Genomic DNA, 6089 nt, shown 5'->3' on the forward strand with positions numbered 1-6089 from the left:
CCCCCTCTCAAAGTCAGCATTGCCTCAAAACTGCAATATCGCCTTGCACGGCTTCCAGATGTAGGCCCTCTGCTTTGCTCTCAAGTGGAAGGAACCCCTTTACCCTGAGGGCATTTGACTTCCTGCACCTCCTCAATGCAGCTCTGCACTCTACTGAAGATCCCCAGCAGGTGTTCACCTTTCCACCCCTAGCAACACCCACAGAGGTGGCTCGAGGACACTCAGCTGGGTGTGTGTGGAATCTAACGGGATAATGTATATTCACAGCCTTGCCCCACATTGCCCACTCGTCTCTCATTCTTCCTTCCACCACCTCTAGTGTTTTAGCGGTAATATCACTACCGTTCCCCATGTACTGGGCAGCTGGTAAGATAGTTCAGCAGGTTGAGCGCTCGCTGCTGCAATTTGCAGGAAGCTGGTGTGAATCCCAGGAAGGTCAGCTCCGCCTCTCATCATTCCGAGCTCGATAAAATGAACACGAATTTCGATTGGGCAAAAATCATTTTATAAACTTGATCTCTGTGAAGCGCTTTTGGCTAAAGAGCGACACAAAGAAGAAATTATTATTACCCTGTACTCACCATTTCTAGTAAAAAATGCTGAAAAAAAAAACAGTGAGGAGAACGTGATGCGTGTGCACTTAAAGAGCAAAAACAGCAGATAGCTGCCACTGAATGGGGAGCCCCAGCCCTGCTCCCCTGATTTCTCCAGTCTGCTCCCCCTCCTCTAATGATCATGCGATTGTCAACCTCCCCCACCCTCGTACAGCCTCTACTGCTCCCCAGATAGGTGTACACGTTATAATTCCTGCAAATGCATTATGTACAATACACTCAAAGTGCCAAGAGGCCACCCTGGTGGTGAACTCTGCGCTCTACTAATACTAAACATAAATCAGTTCATAGATAATTCCACGGATAAGCTCAGGGATTTCAAAGCACTGCCAGCATCGCCACATGTGAAGAATGTATTGCCTGTACTTTGAGCACATCATACAAGGAAGCTGCAGCTCCTTCCAAGTTACCCAGAAGTCCATGCAGTGATTTACATACAAGTAGTGGCGTCGTTTTCCTTGATTTTTTTCTATCAAATCAGGACAGTTAAGGTTATCAATAATGGATGTCCCCAAACCTGAAGCAGAAACTGAGTTTAATTCAGTTCAAACGGCTTCTTTCTCACTCTATTAGTGAGAGATACTGTTTACAGGTGACATATATATGGTGTTGTTCTGCTCCACCACTGCCCGGATGAGCCTCAGTGGTCTGGGGTGCAGGCTTCAAACCTGTAGCTGTTTAGCGACAGAGTGGTTCAATTCCACCTTCTGGACGGATATGTGTTTCTTTTTCCTGTGATCAGCATTTTTATCTTGGGTCCATGGTAATCATTTAGTGCCTGGATTTATATCACAGAAAAAAGAATTGTACCAATCATAAATACCCATCTCTAGTGATTAACAGCATGCGGTGCCAGCAGTTCTTCTGATGATGCACAGGAAGGCAGCACCTTTTCAGGGGATTAGCAATGTGATTTCACTTTTAACTTTTTTTGACAATGCAAATAACCAGGCCCCCTTTGATATAACCTATGTGGTCACACCCCCTTACTCCTCCTGGGAATACACTGTTTTTGCCTGCACAAACAATGTCTGATGATACTGCATGGGCTCACCATAGACCACCATTCATCATCTCCACCCTCAAAGTCAGCGTTGCTAGCCCTGCTAGCTAGCCTAAGCCACCTCACTATAGACTACCATTCATCATCTCCCCTCTAAAAGTCAGCATTGCAAGCCCTGCTAGCTAGCCTAAGCCACCTCACCACAGACCACCATTCAACTCCACCCTCAACATCAGCATTGCTAGTCCTACTAGCTAGCCTAAGCCATCTCACCACAGACCATCATTCATCATCTCCACCCTCAAAGTCAGCATTGCTAGCCCTGTTAGCTAGCCTAAGCCATCTAACCATAGACCACCATTCATCACCTCCCCTCTCAAAGTAAGCATTGCTAGCCCTGCTAACTAGCCTAGGCCATCTCGCCATAGACCACCATTCATCATCTCCACCCTCAAAGTCAGCATTGCTAGCCCTGCTAGCTATCCTAAACCACCTCACCATAGACCACCATTCATCATCTCCCCTCTCAAAGTCACAATTGCTAGCCCTGCTAGCTAGCCTAAGCCGCCTCACCACAGAGCACCATTCATCATCTCCCCTCTCAAAGAAAGCATTGCTAGCCCTGCTAACTAGCCTAAGCCATCTCACCATAGACCACCATTCATCATCTCCAACCTCAATGTCAGCATTGCTAGCCCTGCTAGCTAGCCTAAGCCACCTCACCATAGGCCAACATTCATCATCTCCCCTCTGAAAGTCAGAATTGTTAGCCCTGCTAGCTAGCCTAATCCGCCTCACCACAGCCCATCATTCATCATCTCCTCTCTCAAAGTCAGCATTGCTAGCCCTGCTAACTAGCCTAAGCCAACTCACCATAGACCACCATGCATTATCTCCACGCTCAAATCAGCAGTGCTAGCCCTGCTAGCTAGCCTAAGCCATCTCACCACAGACCACCATTCATCATCTCCCCTCTCAAAGAAAGCATTGCTAGCCCTGCTAACTAGCCTAAGCCATCTCACCATAGACCACCATTCATCATCTCCAACCTCAATGTCAGCATTGCTAGCCCTGCTAACTAGCCTAAGCCACCTCACCATAGACCACCATTCATCATCTCCCCTCTCAAAGTCACAATTGCTAGCATTGCTAGCTAGCCTAAGCCGCCTCACCACAGACCACCATTCGTCATCTCCCCTCTCAAAATAAGCATTGCTAGCCCTGCTAACTAGCCTAAGCCATCTCACCATAGACCACCATTCATCATCTCCATCCTCAAAGTCAGCATTGCTAGCCCTGCTAGCTAGCCTAAACCACCTCACCATAGGCCAACATTCATCATCTCCCCTCTGAAAGTCAAAATTGCTAGCCCTGCTAGCTAGCCTAATCCGCCTCACCACAGACCATCATTCATCATCTCCCCTCTCAAGGTCAGCATTGCTAGTCCTGCTAGCTAGCCTAAGCCACCTCACCATAGACCACCATTCATCATCTCCCCCTCTCAAAGTCAGCATTGCTAGCAATGCTAACTAGATTAAGCCATCTGACCATTGACCACCATTCATCATCTCCCCTCTCAAAGTCAGCATTTCTAGCCCTGCTAACTAGCATAAGCCATCTGGCTATAGACCACCATTCGTCATCTCCCCTCTCAAAGTCAGCATTGCTAGCCCTGCTAGCTAGCCTAAGCCACCTCACCACAGACCACCATTCAACTCCACCCTCAACATCAGCATTGCTAGTCCTACTAGCTAGCCTAATCCATCTCACCACAGACCACCATTCATCTTCTCTGCCCTCAAAGTCAGCGTTGCTAGCCCTCCTATCTAGCCTAAGTCATCTCATCATAGACCACCATTCTTCATCTCCCCTCTCAAACTCAGCATTGCTAGCCCTGCTAGCTAGCCTAAGCCACCTCACCATAGACCACCATTCATCATCTACACTCTCGAAGTCAGCTTTGCTAGCCCTGCTAGCTAGCCTAAGCCACCCCACTACAGACCACAATTCATCACCTCCCCTCTCAAAGTAAGTATTGCAGGCCCTGTTAACTAGCCTAAGCCACCTCACAAAAGACCACCTTTCATCTCCACCCTCAACGTCAGCATTGCTAGTCCTACTAGCTAGCCTAAGCCATCTCACCACAGACCACCATTCATCCTCTTCACCCTCAAAGTCAGCATTGCTAGCCCTGAAGGCTAACCTAAGCCATCTCACCATAGACCACCATTCATCATCTCCCCTCTCAAAGTCAGCATTGCTAGCCCTGCTAGCTGGCCTAAGCCATCTCACCATAGACCACCATTCATCATCTTTCCTCTCAAAGTCAGCATTTCTAGCCCTGCTAACTAGCCTAAGCCACCTCACAAAAGACCACCTTTCATCTCCACCCTCAACGTCAGCATTGCTAGTCCTACTAGCTAGCCTAAGCCACCTCACCACAGACCACCATTCAACTCCACCCTCAACATCAGCATTGCTAGCCCTGCTAGCTGGCCTAAGCCATCTCACCATAGACCACCATTCATCATCTTTCCTCTCAAAGTCAGCATTTCTAGCCCTGCTAACTAGCCTAAGCCACCTCACAAAAGACCACCTTTCATCTCCACCCTCAACGTCAGCATTGCTAGTCCTACTAGCTAGCCTAAGCCATCTCACCACAGACCACCATTCATCCTCTTCACCCTCAAAGTCAGCATTGCTAGCCCTGAAGGCTAACCTAAGTCATCTCACCATAGACCACCATTCATCATCTCCCCTCTCAAAGTCAGCATTGCTAGACCTGCTAGCTAGCCTAAGCCATCTCACCATAGACCACCATTCATCATCTACACTCTCGAAGTCAGCATTGCTAGCCCTGCTAGCTAGCCTAAGCCACCCCACTACAGACCACCATTCATCACCTCCCCTCTCAAAGTAAGCATTGCTAGCCCTGTTAACTAGCCTAAGCCACCTCACAAAAGACCACCTTTCATCTCCACCCTCAACGTCAGCATTGCTAGTCCTACTAGCTAGCCTAAGCCATCCCACCACAGACCACCATTCATCCTCTCCACCCTCAAAGTCAGCATTGCTATCCCTGATGGCTAACCTAAGCCATCTCACCATAGACCACCATTCATCATCTCCCTCTCAAAGTCAGCATTGCTAGTCCTGCTAGCTGGCCTAAACCATCTCACCATAGACCACCATTCATCATCTACCCTCTCGAAGTCAGCATTGCTAGGCCTGCTAGCAAGCCTAAGCCACCCCACTACAGACCACCATTCATCACCTCCCCTCTCAAAGTAAGCATTGCTAGTCCTGCTAGCTAGCCTAAGCACCTCACCATAGACCACCATTCATCCTCTCCACCCTCAAAGTCAGCATTGCTAGCCTTGATGGCTAAACTAAGCCATCTCACCATAGACCACCATTCATCATCTCCCCTCTCAAAGTCAGAATGGCTAGCCCTGCTAGCTAGCCTAAGCCACCTCATGATAGATCACCATTCATCATCTCCCCTCTCAAAGTCACAATTACTAGCCCTGCTAGATAGCCTAAGCTGCCTCACCACAGACCACCATTCGTGTTCTCCCCTCTCAAAGTAAGCATTGCTAGCCCTGCTAACTAGCCTAATCCGCCTCACCACAGACCATCATTCATCATCTCCTCTCTCAAAGTCAGCATTGCAAGCCCTGCTAGCTAGCCTAAGCCATCTCACCATAGACCACCATTCATCATCTCCCCTCTCAAAGTCAGCAGGCCACCTCACCATAGACCACCATTCATCATCTCCACGCTCAAAGTCAGCATTGCTAGGCCTGCTAGCTAGCCTAAGCCACCTCACCACAGACCACCATTCATCACCTCCCCTCTCAAAGTCAGCATTGCTGGCCCTGCTAGGTAGCCTAAGCGCCTCTCCACAGACCAACATTCATCACCTCCCCTCTCAAGGTCAGCATTACTAGCTCTGCTAGCAAGTGTAAGCCACCTAACCACAGACCACCTTTCATCACCCCCCTCTCAAAGTCTGCATTGCTAGCCCTGCTAGCTAGCCTAAGCGCCTCACCACAGAACACCATTCATCATCTCCACCCTCAAAGTCAGCATTGCTAGCCCTGCTAGCTAGCCTAAGCCATCTCACCATAGACCACCATTCATCATCTACCCTCTCGAAGTCAGCATTGCTAGCCCTGCTAGCAAGCCTAAGCCACCCCACTACAGACCACCATTCATCACCTCCCCTCTCAAAGTAAGCATTGCTAGCCCTGCTAGCAAGCCTTAGCCACCCCACTACAGACCACCATTCATCATCTACCCTCTCAAAGTCAGCAGGCCACCTCACCATAGACCACCATTCATCATCTCCACGCTCAAAGTCAGCATTGCTAGCCCTGCTAGCTAGCCTAAGCCACCTCACCACAGACCACCATTCATCACCTCCCCTCTCAAAGTCAGCATTGCTGGCCCTGCTAGGTAGCCTAGGTGCC

The 6089-nt window shown here is 49.2% G+C and overlaps 1 non-coding gene across 1 annotated transcript; it reads left to right on the forward strand.

Annotated features, from left to right (window-relative positions):
• The first annotated feature begins 1241 nt into the window (after window positions 1–1241).
• Window positions 1242–1328, forward strand: TRNASTOP-UCA (transfer RNA opal suppressor (anticodon UCA)). Its single transcript has one exon. It is a non-coding gene; the product is annotated as a tRNA-Sec (tRNA).
• Window positions 1329–6089: the final 4761 nt, after the last annotated feature.

This window comes from Ambystoma mexicanum, chromosome 13 (assembly GCF_040938575.1).
Source record: "Ambystoma mexicanum isolate Mex_15411 chromosome 13, UKY_AmexF1_1, whole genome shotgun sequence".
Lineage (NCBI taxonomy): Eukaryota > Metazoa > Chordata > Amphibia > Caudata > Ambystomatidae > Ambystoma > Ambystoma mexicanum.